General features: G+C 35.2%; 2 long non-coding RNA genes across 4 annotated transcripts in view; one reads left to right on the top strand and one right to left on the bottom strand.

Annotated features, from left to right (window-relative positions):
* The window catches only part of LOC145694798 (uncharacterized), a 72,512-nt gene that overhangs the window by 38,062 nt on the left and 10,071 nt on the right, over positions 1–24,379 (bottom strand). For 2 of the 3 annotated variants that reach the window (XR_014133047.1, XR_014133048.1), the window contains exon 2: positions 3,760–3,877. The exons of the other annotated variant lie outside the window; for it this stretch is intronic. This is a non-coding gene — a long non-coding RNA (uncharacterized LOC145694798). The remainder of the gene's footprint in view (positions 1–3,759; positions 3,878–24,379) is intronic. 3 annotated transcript variants of the gene reach the window in all.
* LOC145694799 (uncharacterized) overlaps positions 12,554–24,379 on the top strand; it is a 49,412-nt gene continuing 37,586 nt past the window's right edge. Inside the window, exon 1 of the long non-coding RNA XR_014133049.1 lies at positions 12,554–13,026. This is a non-coding gene — a long non-coding RNA (uncharacterized LOC145694799). The remainder of the gene's footprint in view (positions 13,027–24,379) is intronic.

The raw sequence follows: 24,379 nt of genomic DNA, 5'->3' as shown, positions 1-24,379 counted from the left end.
GTCCGTATTTGGTTTTTATTTCACTTACTCTCCTCAGCATCCTTATTTTCTCACTCCTCGTTTATTTTTCTTGTATTTGCCACAACTACAGCTTCGCCGATACTGTTCAAAAGGAGAGTATTTCATTAAATGAATTACGGAAAGAAGACACAGATGATAAACCTTTGGATCTGTCAACCGACGCAATTAATTCGAGCATTTCCGCCCTATCTGATATTCGAACCCTTGACCCACCAACAACCCCTGTATACGCCACTGTTACACGCACACTCCCACGTAACCCAAGTACTGACCTCCCGACTATCGGTCGTTGTTCAAATGGTAACAGGTATGTCCCATCCGCCGATGTTTTCCCACAACAACCACGTTATGCTATTCAGTATCCATCTCTTGGGGATTTGTCACAGGACGACCTTTCTAAGTTACAAGGACCTTTGACGGACAGTTTCAACTATAAGCAACATAGTTCTCAGGATGAGAATGTTTCCAAACACCATCCATTGGAACGTTTGTCTTCTCCTCTGCGCCCTGCTGAGCACCGCAGAAATTTGATTTGCGTAGCCGAGTTGCCTTGCTACAGATGACGTTTTCAGTGCTTCCATTATTTTTAAATTTACATGTGGTGTCAGTGATTTTATTTTGGTGATGTGTTTTTTTTTATTTTAGTGCTTTAGTGCGGCATATATGTTATTTATTTATATATATAGTATTTCATTATCTTTTGACGTATGGTGATGGTGAATTATGGATTTTGTGCTTTATTTTGTGTTCTTGTGTAGTGGTCATTATTCTTATCCCAACATTCTTCAGAATGGCAGATGGAAACGCTGTGATACATGAATGTATGTTGCGTAACCACTCTCTTCCAGTCAACTGCGAACTCAGCATCAGTCTGTTTACGTTCTGTGAACTTTGTTTGGTTGCGACCAGACACTGCCTTCTGTTTTCATCTCGTCGATTACCAGAATTGATGAGCGAACATTGCAAATACTTTTATATTTATTTCATTATATAATGGGATTTTATTTCGATTTTTCATATTTACTCGTTTATAATTTATTTCATTCTTATGTTATTCATTTTAATTATGTCTCTTTGTATTTCAATTTTTTTCTGTCGCACGAGTGTCGCCAGATTTTCTGGTGGGGGTGTCACGGACGCTCATCGATATTATCGTTAAACTTTGTCCGTGATTGTACTTTCAGTTCAATATTCTTCAAAGGACATTCAACGAACAGCGAAAGGAAATGATGGATATTTCAAAATCAAATTGTGTTTAATTAATGAATTCTTTATCTGTAAAACTGCTATGTAATTCAGTCTTTGAAATCGTTGCCAAGCACTGAAGTCAGCTAGCTTTCACAATTCAACACGTAGGATCCATGCATTGACAAATATGATGACAGAAGTGAATTTCAGAGGTTTACGTCTTTACGTATTTTACCACGAGTACAGGAAGTTCCATAACCTCGTCTCGAGTCGAGTAACAAAACTACTGGGCTCTTCCAAAGTCAGGAGTAGTAGCTTCGAAGACCTATCAGGAGGAACACCTAGTTACTCGTGTGGATCATATTGCTTATCTAGACTACATCAATAAGAAAAGGTATGTACCTGTTTCATATTTATCAATGCCTAGTCATGAGTCAGTGCTTGGGAAGTTTCAAATAGACGCTACTGATCAAAACTACACACATTAAAAACATTCCCCACAGATCCTATTCTTTTATTTCAACCGAAATGATTAATGACGAATTTATTGGTGTACAAACTTATCGATGTCTAGATTATTAAGAAAGTTTTGGTTATAGCTATGACACCTCTTGCGTACGTCCCGTTCTATGTAAATCATAGATAACTCATAGCATAACCGCAATATTATAATAATATAATTCAATGGCTTATATTTTCAACACGTTCCAAAAAATACTCTTCCTTTTAACACCAATCGTTGCATCTACCTCTGAAATACTCAATTAAAAAATGTGAAAATCGTAAAAAATATTACATACGCCATTTTCACAAAAATCGATTCAATTGCGAAACATATGCGGCTAATGCAATAATTTCTCACTTACAGAAGTGAATGTTACAGTAATGCAACAACCTTTATATAGTCAGATTTGTAATCATGCGATTTTCGACTATTTCCCGATTTAAAAAGGGTAGTTATATGGAACAAAATTTGAAGTAGAGAAACAAGTCAAAAGTAGAGAAACAAGTTAACAGCTTGTCAGGTGCTCTTGAACAATATTCCACCAAAAGAATGATAAAAGATGTCTGAGAAATGTAAGAAACGCTAGGGTACTTTCATTTGATTGAATGGCCCCCAGTATATCGTGAAAGACGGTCCTTTCTGGATGACTAAAGTACAGTACGTATTGTTTTCCTTTCAACACATTCTCAATTATTTTGGAACACCCTTTATTATATTTTTAAGACTTACTTACAAACTTATTGTTTGTTCATATACATGCTTTTGTACTGTGCAAAAAGTAATTAGTCAAATATATTTATAGCGCGTTGGAAATGAAAAAACAAAACATTACGTCTGAGCAAAAATACAATAGATAACGTGGGTTTTCATGAAGTCAATTAAATTATTAAAATAACCCAACACAGCATCCGATAAGTATTTCACTTGAAACTGAAGATATTAGGTAGTTTATGAAATAATTCTTATAATCATCATTCTTATTAATTTATGCTTTTCTCTCTTTCAAATGTAAGTTATTGCTTCATGTGCACGAACTTAGAATAATGTCCTACATTTCAAAATAGTGTGCTAGTCATAAAATATGCATATCATATATACTCCTAAAAAGATCATAATTATCTTTTTTATGCATGACTTTGTCTTGATGGAGCTATTGTTGATACCAATATAATAGATGAAATCATGACCTTCGTAAATTGTGTATTTATAGTCGAGGACGTAACTTTGTGAATATTTTTATTTTTATGGACTCCTTGAATGATAAAAAGCATACCATAAAGCAAGATTTAAATTAGTACAATATTTTTTTTTCGAAAAATATTTCTAGTGAGCACAAGGACACAAACATTTTCTTATTTACGCATTGAAGTGTGAGCGACACCATTATACAAGCGGCAAAATTAAACTTAGCAGGTTGCGCGCTATAAACTCAAGTAATTCTTGGAACACGGACAATCGAACCAAGAGCAGATATTACTAAACGCTTTCGAAAGGTTCATTTTACACTTTAATATATTATTTCATGTATATATGTATGATGAAAGATAAACTAAAAGTGAATCTTACTTACTAGTACACAGTTTCGAATTATTCTGAACATGCATATTCACATTCAAAGCGTTTCAATAAAAACGATAGACAGAATATAACTTAGCAAAATATTATATTTGAAAGGAGAAGGTATAATAAAATATTTTGATATGAGTTTATTTTATTTCCATACCAAGATTATGAGTAAAGCTTGATTTTAAAAACACTAAGTAAATGTTAATTAATTATCTTTAAGTTAATCCGTCATTTTATGCAAATTAACTACCGTTCTTTTATGATTTATATTGACGCTTACAACTTATTTTATTTTATTTTATTTATTTTTTTTTTTAATTTGAGAATGATTTCCCCTTGTGTCTCAAGTCTTCTGTGCTGAAGCAGTGGTTAACCGGTTTCTAGAGATGCGAAACGTGACGTTTTGAGATTTTAGCATTTGCTAAGGGATCTTGTCTCAAGCGCCCTGACCAAAGGCAGGTTCTTTTTCATGTACGTACCTATGATAGCTAGGCTCTAGACGGATCAAGAAAAAAAAACCTGTAGAGTAAGGATAAGGGTGGCTAGTTGCTTTCCTTTGTGGTTCAAGAAGTTAAATGAAGAACCAAATATAGGGTGCTGGAAAGAAAAATAGATCGAGAATTAGTATAAGATGTAACTAAATAATTATAGTTACATCTGCAATATCCAGATAGATATTCACTTGCACGTATGAATAATTCTTTCTATATAATCTTTGAGAGAGGGTTTATTAAGGAGTAACAGTTCAAAATGGAATCGTATAGCACTTGCAAACATAATTTGAAATTTTATTACTCCACTGAATCTATAAACTCTCAATGTATACATAGACTACTTTCAGTATACACTAAGTAAAACTTACTCAGTCCCTAAAATAAGGAAGGACGCTCAAAAATCGCCTGTTCACAAAAATTTCACTCTTCATAAATTAATTCCCTAATTAACCTTTAGTGACGCGAAAGACTTCGAGGCTCTTTCTATGGGGCCACCATTAAACAAAATGGCATTTTCATTTGTACTATATTTAGCAAAATATCAATTGTTTGGTATCCACTTCTTTTAAACTACAGTAGGCCTACTGTATTTTAGAAATACTCTATAAAAGAAATGATTACGCAGCAAAGATACAATGCATAAAGTTGTTCCATATATATAATTTGTATAAGCGGGAAACATGGAATATTAGAAGTCTTCAAAGGGCAGGCGCGTTAAAATCCGTAACGAGTGAGTTAGAGAAATACAGGATGGACCTAGTAGGAGTTCAGGAAGTTAGGTGGGAAGGAAATAGAACTGTGAATTCCGGAAATTTTACGTTGTTTTGCGGGGAAGGAAATAAAAATCACCAGTTAGGAAAAGGGTTTCTCGTTCACAAACGAATACTACCAGCAATTAAACGTGTTGAATTTGTTACTGACAGACTTTCTTTTATTACTCTTAAGGGTCGGTGGTGTGATATTATAGTTTTAAATGTACATGTCCCAACTGAAGATAAGGATAATGATATAAAAGACAGTTTTTACGAAGAAGTGGAACGGATATTTGACCAACTCCCGCGATACCATATGAAAATTCTATTAGGGGATTTCAATGCGAAGGTAGGACGAGAGGATATTTTCAAACCGAACATGGGGAACGAAAGTCTACATATGGAAAGTAATGACAACGGTGTTAGACTCGTGAACTTTGCAACATCCAAAAACCTAATCGTGAAGAGTACAAAATTCCCACATCGCGACGTTCATAAATACACTTGGACATCACCAGACGGAAAAACACATAATCAAATTCATCACGTTTTAGTAGATGGAAGAAGGCAATCTAGCATAATTGATGTCCGGTCGTTTAGAGGGGCTGATTGTGACACTGATTACTAGCTGGTAGCAGCGATAATACGAGAGAGATTATCGTTGAATAAAGGTAATATTCAATGTCCGAAAACGGAGAGATTTAATTTAAAGAAATTAGAAGAAAGCCAGGAAAGAGAGGAATACCAGATTAAAGTTTCGAATAGATTCTCGGCTTTAGAAGATTCGGAGTGCACTAGTCTTGAGGATACCTGGATTCAAATTAGAGATAGCATTAATATTTCAGCAAAAGAAAAGTTGGGACACGAGGAAATACGAAGGAAGAAACCATAGTTCAACCAGGAATGCATTAAACTAGCAGAGAAGAGAAAACAGGCAAAGTTACGCTGGCTACAAAATCCGAATGAAATAACTACACAATATTTCGCACATATCAGGCGCGAAACTTTCAAAACTTTTTGAAGGAACTTGAAGATAATAGTAAAAATAAAAACATCCGGGACTGTATAAGGGAATCAGTGAATTTAACAAAGGCTATCAACCTCGTGCTTATATATTAAAGAAATCTGACGGTACAGTTCTCACTGATACGGATAGCATCTTAAATAGATGGAAAGACGTCTTTGACGATTTGCTTAACACGCAACCAAAAACTAGTGTACGTGGAGAAAAGGAGATAAACACCGCGGAACCGTATATTCCAGCACCCAACCGATTAGAAGTAGAAACCGCTATAAAGAAATTAAAGAAACACAAATCTCCGGTTGTACATGAAATTCCGGCTGAGTTAATTTTAGCTGGAGGCGAAAAAATTGTGGAACAAGATACCCAAACTCATTATCCTTATCTGGAAGAAGGAAGAATTGCCACAAGAGTGGAAAGAATCAATCATTGTTCCAATTCACAAGAAAGGCGACAAAACTTACTGTCATAATTATCGAGACATTTCTCTTCTGTCAATATCCTATAAAATCCTTTCAAATATTCTACTAGCAAGATTGACCTCATACGCAGATGAAATTATTGGAGATTATGAGTGCGGACTTAGACGAAATCGATCAACTATCGACCAAATATTTACCATTCGCCAAATACTTGAAAAAAAATTGGGAATACAATACCCTGGTACATCAACTATTTATTGATTTTAGAAAGGCTTACGACTCGGTTAGGAGAGAAACATTATACAACGTTCTTACAGAACTTGGAATATCGAGAAGCTAATTAGATTAATTAAGATATGTTTAAATGAATCCCGAAGTAAAGTCCGGGTAGGAAATTTTTTGTCCACGAGCTTTCACTCCGAAAATAGCCTGAAACAAGGAGATGCGTTGTCGCCATTATTATTTAACTTTGTCCTGGAATACGCTTTAAGGAAATTCAAAGATAGCAACTAGGGCCTAGAGTTGAACGGTGTTCACCAGGTAATGACGTATTGTGATTATGTAAATTTAATAAGGGATGATAGGAGAACAATAGAAAGGAATGCAGAGATCTTATTAATCCCTTGCAGGGACGTGGGTTTAGAAGTAAATTCAGAGAAAACTAAATACATGGAAGTGCGTCGGGATCTTAGTACGGCAAATTATGGATGGGTTAAAATATTAAATAATACTTTTGATGAAGTGAATAGTTTCAAATATCTAGGATTAATATTAACAGACGAAAATCATATTCACGGAGAAATTAAATGTCGACTAAAAGCAGGGAACTCGTGTTATTATTCAGTTCAAAATCTCTTGTCGTTGCGAATTCTGTCGAGGAATTTGAAGCTTAAAATATATAAAACGATAATCATGCCTGTATGGTTTCGTAGAAAGAAAGTATTTGAGAACAAGATCCTGAGACGAATATTCGGACCCAAGAGGAACGGGAATGGGGAATGGCGGAAATTTCATAACGAGGAACTACATAATTTATACTGTTTACCCAACATTGTTAGGATCGTCAAGTCTAGGAGGCTTAGAAGGGCAGGTCATGTAGCTAGAATGGAAGAAAGTAGAAACGCTTTCAAAGTCTTGACTGGAAGACCAATCGAAAAACGACCATTAGGAAGATCTAGGCGCAGATGGGAGGACAATATTAAGATGGATCTCGCAGAGATTGGAATACAAAGTAGAAACTGGATGCAGTTAGCTAAGGATGGAAGTCAGTGCAGAGCTTTTGTAACGCGCCATTGAACCTCCGGGTCCCATAGGCCATAGACTTAGTTAGTTAGTTATGTTTAAATGAATCCCAAAGTAAAGTCCGGGTAGAAAAATTTTTGTCCACAAGCTTTCTCGTCGAGAGTGACCTGAAACAAGGAGATGCGTTGTCGCCATTATTATTCAACTTTGTCCTGGAATACGCTATAAGGAAATTCAAAGATAGAAACCAGGGTCTAGAGTTGAACGGTGTTCACCAGGTAATGACGTATGCTGATGACGTAAATTTAATAGAGGATGATAGGAGAATAATAGAAAGAAATGCAGAAGTCCTATTAAACGCTTGCAGTGACTTGGGTTTAGAAGTAAATGCAAAGGAAACTAAATACATGGAAGTGCGTCGGGATCGTAATATGGCAAATTATGGATGGGTTAAAATATTAAATAATGTTTTTGATGAAGTGAATAGTTTCAAATATCTAGGATCAATATTAACAGACGAAAATCATATTCACGGAGAAATTAAATGTCGACTAAAAGCAGGGAATTCGTGTTATTATTCAGTTCAAAATCTCTTGTCGTTGCGAATTCTGTCGAGGAATTTGAAACTTAAAATATATAAAACGATAATCATGCCTGTTGTTCTGTATGGTTGCGAAACATGGTCGCTTAGTTTGAGGGAAGAACATAGACTGAAAGTATTTGAGAACAAGATTCTGAGACGAATATTCGGACCCAAGAGGAACGGGAATGGGGAATGGCGGAAACTTCATAACGAGGAACTACATAATTTATACGGTTTACCCAACATTGTTAGGGTCGTCAAGTCTAGGGGCCCCCCTTGGTGGGCTGGTCATATAGCTAGGATGGAAAAAAGTAGAAACGCTTTCAATGTATTGACTGGAAGACCAATCGGGAAACGACCATAAGGAAGACCTAGGCGCAGATGGGAGGACAATATTAAGATGGATCTCGCAGAAATAAGAATACAAAATAGAAACTGGACCCAGTTAGGTAAGTCAGTGGAGAGCTTTTGTGAATGCGGCATTGAAGCTCCGGGTTCCATAGGTCAAAGAGTTAGCTAGTTAGTTAGTTAATTACAACGCGGAAAGTTCAAGTACAAAATGGTAATTTTTGCCTCTAGAGATGGGAATTTATAACATTTCATGTTAGCATCACTCCATGGCAGTAAAACTAAAAGCTTTGGGCGCTCTTTGTAAGGTTGACGGCTAAAGTTTTATGCATATTAGTGAGGGGGGCTATCTAACATTAAATGTTACGACCAATGCCTTTATTTTTACTGTTATTCCTTTATTTTTATTTTTTATTTTCTTCTTGGTTCATTAAAAAGCATTATTTTCAAAGCTTATTTTACGTTAAACTAACTAACTAACTAACTCTATGGCCTATGGTACTCGGAGGTTCAATGTCGCGTTCACAAAAGCTCTCCACTGACTTCCATCCTTAGCTAACTGCATCTAGTTTCTACTTTGTATTCCAATCTCTGCGAGATCCATCTTAACATTGTCTTCCCATCTGCGCCTAGGTCTTCCTAATGGTCGTTTTCCGATTGGTCTTTCAGTCAAGACTTTGAAAGCGTTTCTACTTTCTTCCATTCTAGCTACATGACCTGCCCACCTGAGTCTCATAGACTTGATGACCCTAACAGTGTTTGGTAAACCGCATAAATTATGTAGTTCCTCGTTATGAAGTTTCCGCCATTCCCGTTCCTCATGGGTCCGAATATTCATCTCAGGATCTTGTTCTCAAATACTTTCTGTCTATGCTCTTTCCTCGTAGTAAGCGACCATGTTTCGCAACCATACAGAACAACAGGCATGATTATCGTTTTGTATGTTTTAAGCTTCAAATTCCTCGACAGAATTAGCGACGACAAGAGATTTTGAACCGAATAGTAACAAGAATTCCGTGCTTTTAGTCGGCATTTAATTTCTTCGTGAATATGATTTTTGTATGTTAATATTGATCCTAGATATTTGAAACTATCCACTTTATCAAAAGTATTATTTAATATTTTAACCCATCCATAATTTGCTGTATTACGCACTTCCATGTATTTAGTTTTCTCTGAATTTACTTCTAAAGCGTTTAATAAGATCTCTGCATTTCTTTCTATTGTTCTTCTATCATTTCCTTTTAAATTTACATCATCAGCATATGCCATAATCTAGTGAATACCATTCAACTCTAGGCCCTGGTTGCTATCTTTGATTTTTCTTATATCGTATTCCAGAACAAAGTTAAATAATAATGGCGACAACGCATCTCCTTGTTTCAGACCATTCTCGTCGTGAAAGCTCGTGGACAAAAAATTTCCTACCCGGACTTTACTTTGGGATTCATTTAAACATATCTTAATTAATCTAATTAGCTTCTCGATATTCCAAGTTCTGTAAGAACGTTGTATTATGCTTCTCTCCTAACCGAGTCGTAAGCCTTTCTAAAATCAATAAATAGTTGATGTACCAGGGTATTGTATTCCCAATTTTTTTTCAAGTATTTGGCGAATGGTAAATATTTGGTCGATAGTTGATCGATTTCGTCTAAGTCCGCACTCATAATCTCCAATAATTTCATTTGCGTATGAGGTCAATCATGCTAGTAGAGTATTTGAAAGGATTTTGTAGGATGTTGACAGAAGAGAAATGTCTCGATAATTATGACAGTAAGTTTTGTCGCCTTTCTTGTGAATTGGAACAATGATTGATTCTTTCCACTCTTGTGGCAATTCTTCCTTCTTCCAGATAAGGATAATGAGTTTGGGTATCTTGTTCCACAATTTTTTCGCCTCCAGCTAAAATTAACTCAGCCGGAATTTCATGTACAACCGGAGATTTGTGTTTCTTTAATTTCTTTATAGCGGTTTCTACTTCTAATCGGTTGGGTGCTGGAATATACGGTTCCGCAGTGTTTATCTCCTTTTCTCCACGTACACTAGTTTTTGGTTGCGTGTTAAGCAAATCGTCAAAGACATCTTTCCATCTATTTAAGATGCTATCCGTATCAGTGAGAACTGTACCGTCAGATTTCTTTAATATATAAGCACGAGGTTGATAGCTTTTCTTAAATTCGCTGATACATGTCCAGGAATTTTTATTATTACTATTATCTTCAAGTTCCTTTATCGCTTTCAAAAAATCTCGTTTCTTTCTTGTAAAAGTTTTGGAAGTTTCCCGCCTGATATCTGCGAAATTTTGTGTAGTTATTTCATTCGGATTTTGTAGTCAGCGTAATTTTGCCTGTTTTCTCTTCTAGTTTAGTGCATTCTTGGTCGAACCATGGTTTGTTCCTACGTATTCCCGCGTGTCCCAATTTTTCTTTTGCTGAAAGCTTATTTTACGTTAGTTTTTTTTAAAAACCTTTTTTTGTTTTTAAATTCAATCAGCTCTTGAAATACATCGTTGTTCCGTAATAAGAAATAATGCTAAATTCACAATATATTAAACATGACAACTCCAGAGCAAATTTAATTCTATAACTAATAGGATATAATTATAGTTATCAAAAACAATGAATAATTGATTTTACTGTAATATGGTAAGTTAGAGCGAAAATTATGCGAAAATATTGTATTTCGCATCGGGTTTATATATATATATATATATATATATATATATATATATATATATATATATATATATCCGTACAAAATTCCCAGAGCTGTATAGTTAGTACGGATATGCGTGAAGTCGGAAGGTTTGGCTTTAAAAAATCAAATAAAACGCATTACAAAAAAGAAAGAAATCTTATTTATCCTAATCCTCTTATATCATAAAAGTAGTCTCACTGAATTAATAAGGAACTTAAAATTTGCCGTTCACTTATGGCCGATTGCTAGCTAGTGAAAACGAACTGAAATCTTTAGTTTAGGACCCATGGTTATGGTCTTTACTTGGGCTAAACGAGACAAGGGATTAATACACGTGAGTGATTATATAAGTACTGGTGGAATGAGAATGTGGGTGGAAACGGGAGAAAACCTAAGGACATGGTAATGTCAACTACAAACTCACGTTGCTTGTGATCGAACCAGAGACATCTTACACCAAAGGTGTGTACTTTACCACTAAGCCTCCCAATCGCCAGCCAATGTTTCACATGTAAAAAACAAAAAGTTTTCTTTTTTTTTAAAGTTTCAATTCACAGAAGTAGTTTCTACTTTCTTGCGATATCTGTAAGAAAAAAAAATGCTATCCCAAAGACTGATTTAGCTGGGTAAAAAAAAAGATTTACCGGAACAGTTACAATACACACACTACGGCTCATGAGCCAATTTGTTACTGAACTTATTACAGCATATCTAAGACAAATATTTTGCAGGACACCGTTAAAGTCCAACGAAACCACTGTGGGCAGTCCAAATGTGTAAGACTGGCATTTTGATCTCAAATAATTGCATCTTTTTGTACATGAACAATTTTGGTAATGTAAATTCTTAAAAAAAAAAAAAAAATGTTTGAGCGTTTCACTGACAATGCAGTAGAGTCTGTAAAATGAAAATGAAATGAAATCTTTGTTTTACGCCCCACGGTTATGCCGGTTAGGCTAAAGGAGACGGTGATGATGAGTAATGAATGAAATGGTGGAATGAAGAAAGTGGGAGGAAACGGGAGAACCCCGAGAAAACCCACGCACACGGTGTTTGTCCACCACAAAGTTCAGTTGGCGGGGGCTAGAGTCTGTAAAACTCGACACTCGATAGCCCGGCAGTCCAAATAGCTCGGCCACACCCTGGCAGAGCGAAAAAAAACCCGCGCACAGACTCGTTCACGTATTTTTCTGAGGACTGTCTTATCATATAAATGACCGTACAGTGTGTATTCATTAATTTTCACTTCCATATATAGTAAAGGGTCTATACTTTTCCTTTGTTTAAAGGTAATTGGGCAGTTTATTCTCCGTTGTATTCTCAAGCAACCAATACATACAAGTACAGTACTGTATTTTCTGAGGAAACACTCGTACTTATTCTCTTTTAACCCAATTCCCGATAACCCGGCATTTTTACAAACTCGGCTACCCTTCGACCCACATTAGGCTAAGTTTTCGGGACTCCACTGTATCTATAAATTCCTCGTCATGTGTTCACGTCTGTGCATAACGAGAATAATTTATTCCAGAATAAAATACCGCATCTAACAAGTTTGATAACAATAGGAAACTCGCATGTTCTTCTTCTTCCTGGCTGCACTTAAAATCAAAATAGTAATGACGTATGCTCATGTGCTTCCTTCCACACTTGTTCAAATTTCACGCTTTTTCAGAGACGGAGAGTACATTTGTTCACAATGACAATAGCTGCGATGACGAAACAGTGTTAACTGAATGACAGGAACAGCTTATTTCCTGGGAGAGAGATTTTATACCACGTTTATACGTGTTAAAAGCATGTTAGTCTCTATTAATAGGAACAGAAGCTCTTGTATAGCTTTAGTATTGCGAACGAAAAGCCTAACAATGGATGTTCAGTGAAAGTGTTCACCTCTATCGCCTTGACCCTGAGATAAATTCCTCTTGTCGAGCACCTATTAGCAACAAGCAACACAAATAACAATAACAAGGATAAAATAAATAAATAAAAAAAATAAAAAGATAAATTTTGCTGTTTAGTTCATGCTCGTGATATTTTGTTAAAAAGAAAAGACATGCCATCTGCAAAATTTATGCCCGCACACTGAGTTGACAGCTGATTATTTACCCAACTTTAGATAGAAATTGTTCTTAAAAAGGCTGTGCAGACCAACAGTTACGTGCAGAGCTTCAAGTGGTGCAGAAGGTAAGTTTGCTTTCATGTTATAAGGTATCTATATAGGTGAATTCTTAATTCCACTATTTGATATTGAAGGAAACTTTCCGTCTTAGTTGAAGGAATAGGCACTACGGGTAAGAATTAATGAAGCATTGTCTCTGAAATGTAAATAAATTAATGTATTTATGTGCAACAACCTAAGTCATAACAAGCGACCATTACTTAAACAGTATGGTCGTACCAACTATTCCCCTCTTCTCTTATTTCTTGTTTCGAACATGGTAGTTCGATTTACGACTTCAAGAAAATCCAAATTGTTCGTTTAATGCTGCATCAAGATTGGCAAACGATGTTCACAATAGGAATTCAAACTATCACGCGCAGGACACAAAGAAAATCAATGGTTTGAAGAGTCTCTTTGTGTGCTATGTTTTCCTGTCTAAACCGGGGCAATATAAAATTTCCTTATAATTAGATTGTGTCTTGTCACCCTTAGTTAGAAATAGCGAACTGAATAGTACTTTCCAAATAGCTTAACCAATCAAGTTAAGATTGTAGCACAAGGAATCCTCGTTTAATCAAAACTCCAATTATTACGCTCGAAATTCGAACTATCACGCGTGCGAGATGAAGCCCAAAATATATGCAACCACAATTACATTTAGTTCAAGTCTCCACTCTTCAGGTAGCACTCTTTGTAGCGCTTCGTTTTTATCCAGCGAATGAGAACTCGTCAGGTAATTTAGTTGTTATTCATTACAGTAATAATTCGAAAACTCGTTTTAAAAAAAATCAGTGATTAATATAATAAATTACAACTTTAGTATGCCTTAAAATTTGTGCTATTTTTCCTCCGAGCCCGAGACATGTGTATAATGAAAAGTATTATAGTTCGTGTTAGGAGCGAAGCTCTTAAGGTATGCTAGCTATATTCACTCCTGCTCCCTCTTAACGTATATCATACTTCAAGTATGTTATCTTCTGAGAACTTATTGAATTAACCGTAATATTCCACAACACAAGCTCGTTTAGCAGGTTAAGGTCTACCACTATGACAAGGTTTGCCAGATCTTTCGTTTTCCCGTATATTTTAGGCGTATTTCACATTATGCGTTTTTAATTTAAAACGATTTTTTTCGTTGTTTAATAAAAAATAAATAATCATTGATATTTTCAAAATGTCCACATACTAGTTCGAAAAATTAGAGTAACAAACTTCCCACACACTGTTTACAACGCAACCAAACTATGCAACTTACTACTCAGAGAGAAGACTATTACGAGACGAAAAGTTATTATTAAAGCACAATTAAAAGAGGACAAATATTTACGTATGAACTTGTTTAGTTGGAATTGACTTTAGCGTCCCTTTCACCACTCAAGCTATATGAGACGAGGTCTTACAGCTTAACGTGCAATCCGAACCAAATGAGCTCCCATCGAGATTTGTATATACCTTTTTGTGTTTTATGTTGCAATTATTTTAAATGGAACTACTCCAATTTGCAACTAAAATTATTCTACACTAGTATGTAAAACTTATGTGTCCATTATACAGGGTGTTTCAAAACAACACCGACAACGTTTGGGAGGTGATTCCTGACACCAATATAAGACAAAAAAATGTAGACCAACCTGGGTGCATAAATACTTCGTTTCGGAGTTAGGCTTAGAAAATAGGCTGCCGAAAACACACACACACACAAAAAAAGAACTTTAAAAATTTATACCTCAAAACTATGGGACCTACCGTAGTCGGGTCAAGACTTCACTTAGGAACTAATATGTGCCCTATCCAAAAATCCATGTTTCAAAATCCTAAGGTACGTCCGCAACAATTTGTATAGAAGGCGTTTGGACACAGGCATATAATTTGAAGTACTCACCAACTACCTGTATAAAAAAAATGTTGCGCGAGTACCGCAGGATTTTGAAACTTGGATATTTGGATAGGGCACATAGTAGTTCCTAAGTGAAGTCTTGACCCGACTACGATAGGCCCCATAGTTTTGGAGCTATGGTTCCTTAAAGTTCATCACTCAGATTGGTCTATACTTTTTGTCTTATCTTAGTGAAAGGAATCGACTCCCAAGCGTTGTCGGTGTTGTTTTGAAACACCCTCTATATAAAATATGAATATCGTACATCTGCCTTTCCATGTTCCTACAAATCATAAATCCTTCCTTTTTTCTCTCTAATAAATCTGGCAACCTTACGTTACGATATACAGTATAATGTAATTATGATGGACTTTTCAGGGAAAAACAAATGAAGGACGAAAAGAAGAAGCGTGTTGAGTTAACGTAAAAGATTTTTAGATAAGTTTTGGCTTGAATATATTCTTTTGTTTCCCATATGTTATTAGCAAGGTCGTACCCAGATGAGCACACGGCTAGGCCTAGCTAGGTTTTGCGAAATTCGAATTTCGTTATCGAAAATCGACATCGGCAAACTATGGAAACTTATCGACATACCGAAATATTGCAGCGCCAAAAATATCTATGAAAAAATGTGTTAATCTTTTGAGAAATCTAAATACAAAATAATAATAATAAAGTAGGGCCTCAAAGTTTTAGTTGGATTTTGAAACTACGAATAGAGGCAGAGAGTACGTGCTGGATTTTTTTTTTCTGATGATAAACCAAACTACCAGCCATTTTGTCTTTATTACCCCGTCTTTCCCTATAAGCAGTTTTAATTTTATAGGATACACGAAATTATGTTAAAATTGGAAGTACATCAAATAACGCTTATTTTTTCACCGTCATGGAAGGGCTTTATTTTATCGTTCTGTGTATAGACATGTTTTCTGGTAGTCAAAATTAAAATGATAGATTACTCCATTCTGCACAACGAGGCGAGTCATATGATATATATCGATGCCTCACTCTTCAGTTGATACACTTCTATGTACGCTATTTTGTCGGTTGATTAGATTAGATTGGATTGGTTGATTAACTTGAAGTGTTCTGTTCAGCACCGAGGCTATATGAGATGTTGACCTTCAACTTACCGTGAGATCCGAGCCACATGAGCTCCTAACATGAATCGAACCCGAGTCTTCCACGTCCAGGCGCCTACGTTAACCATATAGCCACGAGGGAACTTACAAGCTATTTTGTGTAGACAGTTTAGTAACGTCTTAGATTTACAACGTCTAAATTGCTACTTTGAAAAAGTGTTGGATAGCTCCTGTCCTGCTAACTCGGTCAGTGACTGTAATAAACAGAACACTGACACCCCCAACATTTATTTGAATGTTGGTTCCTTTATTGCATGTATCGATTTACTTGAAGCCAAATATTTTATATCTCATGTTTATGACATTTAGGCTAAAGGCGACGCACAGTGGGGCTAAACCACTGAATTCTTGGCAAAAAGTGGGAATGTGCAATATGAAGCAGAAAATTGTAAGAAAACCAATTAGTTCGGTGTGCGCGGTGGCTACAATAATGTATTCAAATATGTAGAAGAAATATTTGAACATACAATAAATTTACAAGCAAACAACAAAAATGCAGTTTCTAGGTTTACGCACCAAGAGGCACTATATGAACATGTCTTTGAAAGTGTAAAAGAAGAACCGTGGACTGAAATGTTTATGTTATTTCGACATTATTTCATCAAAAATATAGTTTTACATCACAAAAGGAAATATTCCGTATATTCGTGCCTAAATTATATAACAGATTATATGATTGGCATAAACACATGCGTGGGCAATATGCTTTGATTTGGCAATTTACGATTGGCTTACATTCTTGCGCATGAAAGAAAAGAGTGTAATTATTCAATTTACAAATGAAGAATAATAAAATTAAAGGAAAGTCCTTGCTTCTCAAAATTAATTCAAAGTTGTGGAGGATTCGTTATGACAATGAACATATAAGGACGCTTCAATACATAAAAAAAGTCTCATCACAAGTTCTCGATATGAATATATTAAGTTGAGTTGAATTTGAGTTTAACGTCCAGTACAGCAGCGAGGCCATATGAGACGAGACCTACTGATTAACGTGAAAACCGAACCACATGAGCTTCCGCCAGAAATAGAACCCGGATCCCCCCACGCCAAAGGCGCGTACGCTAACCGCTTAGCTACGAATGAGCTCGATGTGAACATATTATCATATACTAATTCAACGTATTATGATTTATACGCATTGGTAACCTGTTCAGGTTGTTTCATATATTGCATCAAGCAGTAGAAACATGGGCTCATTTCAGAGCTTTGATTAGAACACTTTGAGCTGGAGGCTCATTACAGTTGATTCCAATGTCACTTCTGTGCACGCATCACAAAAAACAAAACACTGAATTGATCAACGCTGTTTTTAATGTGGTGCTACCTTATGGTCCGTAGATTGTTTAGCAAACATTGGCGTTTCAAAATGTCGCCACCATTAATCAAATATGATTGACTAGAGTTCAATTCTGTTGGTGACATTCGCGGCGCTACAGGGGGGGCGAGGAGGGGCGACCGCCACCCAAATACTTTTTCTCGCTCCTTCCTCCCCCCAATTTTCTATGTACAATCAGTCAACTCATGACCACAGACTGCTGTTGTAGTATTGGCCATTGAAATCTATATGACATTGAAATCTTTGTTATTTATTGACATGTTTACATATATAAAAACTACCTTGGTTTATTAACGCATTCTTTAATGCTGGTTCTGATCACTAATTAACTAAGCTCTTCTGAATATGGCTAAACACTGAACATTTTCATATTTCCATGTTTTACGTTGAACATTTTACAATCTCATTGTACTTCCATCTATTGATAACTATTGATAAACAGCAGCCACATGTGTATTATAAAATTAATATTGTTACTACGTGTATAATCGGGAAATATATATTTGTGGTAAATTTCATAGGAAAAGAATTATAAATACGAAAATTAGGTTGAGTAAAACAAAATGTTTCGAAACGGAAAAGAAAGTTTTTTTTTTTCGTTACATTGTTCTTACTTAATGCTATTTTGATATGAAAGTCACCACATACATATCGTTGCCGATTATACACATACTAACATAAAGAATACCAAGCAAAATCGTTAACAAATTATATTCCTACAACAGCAAATTTATAGGTATGCGACAATCATTTTGGACATGACTGCATTTTTATAGCATGTAGGCTGTAGGCATACGTGCTTCTAACATTTACAATTCACTTAACTGTATTTGTGTGATATGCTCCTTTTAATATATGTTGTTCTTGGGTTGTGCTTACATTAAAATGTGTTCAGTAACTTGCCGATGTTCACTTGCTAGCCACAAGCATAAAACTGTGCAATCAGAAATAAATTGGATTGGTAGAAGCTCAGAATTAATAATAATAATGATAATAATAATAATAATAATAATAATAATAATAATAATAATAATAATAATAATAATAATAATAATAATAATAATAATAATAATAATAATAATAAAATAATGAAAGCAAAACTAGTGTGGTTGGCTCGCCTCCCCAAAATTTTTCTCGTCTCCCCTCTTGCCCTCCTATTTCGAGCCCAGCACCGTCACTGGTTGATGAATGCCAGAGAAGTATAACTAGATGTCCTGGGGCCTAGGGGCAAAATTCCCAGAATCGACTTACATTCAACTTTGTCCGTGCGTGCGTGGGGATCACACGTCTAATAACCTAACACTTGCTCTCACATTCATCCCAGCTCAATTCCAAATCAGCACTATATCAAGAATGAGTTTTTCCTAAAACATTTTCATGCGCTATATTTCCCAAAAGTGCAAATATTAGCTTTTTTTTTTTTTTTTTTTTTTGCATACAGTAAGAACAATGTTTCCGTTACGACATATTAAAAAATCACAGATATATTATGCCTTTTTTTTTTTTTTACTAAAATACCATTCTATCGTTTGACCATAGTTTACCGGTATATGCTTTCAGTACCACAGCGTTTTCCAAATTGATATTAAGTAGTACTACTACACGCCACATCAACATTCTAAATATATAAAACGATACATTTATGTGGGTCGTGTCACCATGTTTACCAGCCACTGAATATCTATAGGCAATGTAGGGATAGTCGCATTCAAAGTCAGCTTCCTATCTTCTGTCACTAAGCAGCGCCTCTCCAGCTTCGGCAGATAACGGCAGATAAGTTTACACGTGCCATAATCTGATTGTAACTGCTATCACTTCCTTTCCTGCACACTAATTTATGTGAATACTAAGAAGGTTTCATTATAACAAATTATATCGAGTCAATCTTTTACTTCATTTTTTGAGTTTTTGCCAAGAATTGCGTTGTTTGGAACCACTGTGCGACGGTTGATTAATAAAAGTGAATAATTATGAAATAAATGGTGAAATGAGAATGTGGGAGAACCTACACGATATCATCCACCACAATCTTGTGTGGCTGAAGATCGAATAAGTAACCCCATCCATCAGAAGTTGGGGGTTATTAAGAACATCCTAATACTCCTCGTGGAGAATCTTATACAAATCTAAAATTTAGAATTTAGTCTGGGTAAGTTGAATGATATGGCCTCTAGGAAGTGTACATGACTCAGGACTAACAAACAGACGGACAGATACGAGTCCTGTTTGCCAAGAGGCCCAAGTCCATAAAAAAAAATGGACTAATGCGTTCATTCGGTTCTATACATGAGTACCTAAACAGTACACTGCAAGACCATAAACTGTATAATTATTGTTTTGGTTGCCAACATCAGAGAAATATGAATTATTCGTGAGATATTGAACTCCAAATTTCTCTCCTGGAAAATTTCAATTTTGGACTTGGACCACTTGGTATCTAAGCAGGCCATATCCAAAAATTCACTTTTAGTACATAGAGGGAATGAAACATATAAATCCGTAGAAATCTCGAATTCGATTTTTTCAAGGTCCAGTACTTTCTTCTCTCCTATTGTTCCTCCGAGGTAAAAGTTCGAACTGAAATCTAGTTTTTAAATCAAATCGTCATGTGCAGTTATTATTGCAACATTTATTTATGAAATATAAAAAAATTGTAATAGATATTTTCGGAAAACTTCGAACGATATAAAATTACCCCACGGCCCTCAAGATCATGAGAAAATACTTAAGTTATATCATTGCTAATAAAATATTCATTTATGAAATAAGAATTATAGTCTACCTGCTGAGTCATATTTGGTAGTAAAATTGTCCGTAAAAAAATCCACCTTTGAATGTACTGAATATACTATACTATAAAAAATATAAGACCACCCATGTTTGAATCAATGCGATTTACCGCAAAACTGATTATTTCATCGGAGAAAGCATGTAATATTACTATAAGAAACAAGGTTGGTGTTACAGGATTACCCTCATTCGTAAAGAAGCAGTAAAGTAACTTTTTGCAATTTCACCGAAATTAAACTTATTTTAGGCAGTAACAAACATTAAGTTTTTCTTCTGGTCATACAAATGTTATCACTTTATGTTTAAAAAAAAAACAATGTGGAGACCAATATATATATATATATATATATATATATATATATATATATATATATATATATATATATATATATATATATATATATATATATTGGCTCTATAGCTCTTGATTTTCAGCTAAGCTAGAAAATGCCAAAGAACTGATGAGAACAAAACTAGTATTCAGAAGATCGAAGAAATCTGAACTGTCATCTTCTATCACGGTGTCAAAAACCTTTGCTAACAAAGCAGGGCAAAGACTCGCTAGAAATGGACAATGGCGCATCGCTCCCGAACGAAGGAAAAATGGAATAGTGTATTATTTTCAGATGACTCATCCTACTAGTTATTTAGTAATTGTGCTGCGAGGGTTCGGAGACGACCAGAAGAAAAGTTTGAACCCGAACGCATCGTATCCCGGAACGGGAAAGGTGGCGGCTTCGTAATGGTTTGGGGGGCTGCATCTCTTCTAAGGCTCCAGGTTAGTTTGCTTTCGTTAATGGAACCATAAACTATGACTAGTACCTCTAATACATGCGCAACTACGTGTTTGGAGAAGTGACAGATGATATCAAATGGAAATATTTTTCCTTATAAACCCATATTCGATTCCAAAAGGCCTGTTTTGTAAGAATATTTATAGAACTTACACAGAAGTTCGGCACAAACTTAGAGAAGTGACAGACATATCAAATGGATATACAGGGTTTTCATAAAATATGGACGGATTTAATTCGCTTATAATTTACATAAAAATGATCTTATTGAAATCAAATAAAGTGCAAACGGTAGCGGAAGGATTAAATTTTTATCTGTAATCTGCACCAGCTCAGTTCATTCATCGCCACACCTCCAACTGGGCGCCATTTACGTCCACACATTCGCGTAGGACCGTCTAGGAATTGACTTCTGTGGGCTGTTGATGATGCTTTCCCTTACCCTGCTCACTGTTGCAGGCGATGTTGGCGGCCTCCCACTTCGAGGACGGTCCAGGACGCTTCCTGTCTTCAAGAACTTAGCATGCCACTTTCGGATTGCACTCTCAGTCGGTGCCGGCTTTTTGAACTCTTTGGTGAACTTTCGACACACCAGAATTGGCCTTGCCCTCCCTCTCCCTCTCTCAACGTGTTCAGAGTTGCCGCTTATCTAACAGTGTTGCCAACTAAAAATTTAATCCTTCCGCTACCGTTTGCACTTTATTTGATTTCATTATGAGCATTTTTATGAAAATTATAAGCAAATTAAATCCGTCCAGACTTTATGAAAACCCTGTATATGCATCATACACACAGAGCCCGAAGTATGTTGCTTTGGCATAAAAAATATATGTCAAACCTGCCCGTAATAGGGCACACACACATGTCGTAATGATATGACGATAATGTCAAACTGACGACGTTGGTATGTCACCATTAGTGATGTGAGGTGGAAAATTTTCTGTTCTAAAAAATATCAGTAATCAAGTAACAATTCATCAGTAATCATAAAATTGGTTGAATTCATGTACAGAAATGTAAAAAAGGGAAAGATCGTTTAAAGAATTTGAAAATTTTCGTGGCTCAGACAATTTTCAGTACTATGTAGGAACAAGTTAAACAATTTTTCATGAATCGAAATATTTTGTCTTATATGGAAAAATTGAAGAACTTTTTGTGAGTCGGAAAATTTTCATCATTTTGAAGCAAAGAGTAAAACAACTTTTTGTGAATCGGAAAGTTTTTTGCTCTGTAGAAACAAGTGAAAGGAATTTTCATAGATTGGAAAATTTTCATCACGATGTAGAAACAAGTGGAAAACACTTTTCATAAGCTGGACAATTTTGGATATTATGTATAGTGATGTTAGATGGAAAATTTTCCACTATATTTAACTGCACATTCAGCTACAAAATTGAATTTCTGTAGAGGAAAGTTAGTCAGCAACAAATTATAATTTTCTAATTAGCTTTCGGGAACCGGAAAATTTTCTAATATTTCAAGTTGGGAAGTAAAATTTTACACAGTGTTTCTCTCTCTTTTTTCATCTACGAGCTCCTTCGTTGCTAAGCGGTTAGCATACGCGCCTTTGGCACGGAAGACCTGGCTTCGATTCCTAGCGGGAGCTCAAGTAGTTCGGATTTCACGTTAATCAGTTGGTCCCGTCTTTCATAGTCTCGCTGCTGAAAGGGACGTTAAACTCAAAATCAACTCAATTCAACTCCTCTCTCTCTCTCTCTCTCTCTCTCTCTCTCTCTCTCTGTGTGTGTGTGTGTATGCCAAGTGCAGAGAACATGAGTTCGTAGAGTACAAATATACCATTCTATTATTTAAAATTTCAATTTATTAAAAGTCATGAACGTTTTCTGATTCATAAAAACATACTCCACTTATTCCTATATCGTTGTTTAGCCATAAACTTTATTGATAATAAATATTGTCTTAAAAAGTTTCATGAAGTGAAAATCTAACGATTCTTCATTTCAAGAATGTTTCAATGCGTTCTTCCCTCAGAATCCACCTTTCATCTTACAATATTAGATTTCGTCAGTTTAATACGCATAAGACGATTTTATCATAGCTTTATTACTTTTATAGATTTACATTCTGCAACATTTATAAATAAGTTGATATAATAGAGAGAGAAAGAGAGAAACACTATGTAAATTTTTACTTCCCAACTTGAAATATTACAAAATTTTCTGGTTCCCGAAATCTAATTTGAAAATTATAATTTGTTGCAGTCTAATTTTCCTCTACAGGACTTGCATATCTCAATGTGCAGTTAAATATAGTGGAAAATTTTCCACCTAACTTCACTATACATGATATCCAAAACAGTCCCGATTAGCAAAAGTGTTTTCACTTGTTTCTACATCGTGATGAACATTTTCCGATTCATGAGAATTCCTTACATTTGTTTCTACAGGGCAATAAAACTTTCCGATTAAAAAAAAAGTTGATTTACTTTTTGCTTCAAAATGATGAAAATTTTCCGACTCATAAAAAGTTCTTCAATTTTTCCATACAAGACACAAAATCTTTCGATTTATGAAACATTGTTTCACTTGCTCCTACCTAGTACCGGTACTGAAAATTGTGTGAGCCATGAAAATTTTCAGATTCTTTAAACGATCTTTCCCTTTTTAACATTTTTACACACGATTTCAATCAATTTTATGAATACTGAAGAACTGTTACTTGATCACTGATATTTGTTAAGAACGGAAAGTTTTCCGGAAAAATATAGAAGAAAATTTTCCACCTCACATCACGGCTAAACAACGATGTAGGAATAAGTGATGTTTTTATGAATCGGAAAATTTTCCGTTTCAAAAATTTCCGGAAAATTTTCATCACTGTACAGAACAGACAATTCTTCGATTCATAAAAATGATTTCACTTGTTCCTACATAGTACTGAAAATTGTGAGCCATGAAAATTTTCAGATTCTTTAAACGATCTTTCACTTTCTAACATTTCTGTACATGATTTCAATCAAATTTATGAATACTGAGGAACTGTTACTTGATCACTGATATTTGTTAAGAACGGAAAATTTTCCGGAAAAATATAGAAGAAAATTATTCACCTCACCTCACGGCTAGACAACGATGTAGGAATAAGTGACGTTTTTATGATCGGAAAATTTTCCGTTTCAGAATTTTCCAGAAAATTTTCATCACTGTACATTACAGACAATTCTTCGATTCATGGAAAATTGTTTCACTTGTTCCTACATAGTACTGAAAATTGTCTGAGCCATGAAAATTTTCAGATTCTTTAAACAATCTTTCACTTTTTAACATTTCTATACATGAATTTAATCAATTTATGAATACTGAGGAATTGTTACTTGATCACTGATATTTGTTAAAAACGGAAAATTTTCCGGAAAAGTATAGAAGAAAATTTTCCACCTCACATCACTGCTAAACAAGGATGTAAGAATAAGTG

This window comes from Thermobia domestica, chromosome 9 (genome assembly GCF_964235325.1).
Source record: "Thermobia domestica chromosome 9, izTheDome1.hap1.1, whole genome shotgun sequence".
Lineage (NCBI taxonomy): Eukaryota > Metazoa > Arthropoda > Insecta > Zygentoma > Lepismatidae > Thermobia > Thermobia domestica.
The sequence above is the reverse complement of the archived record's forward strand: the minus strand, read 5'-3'. Positions and strand labels throughout refer to the sequence as shown.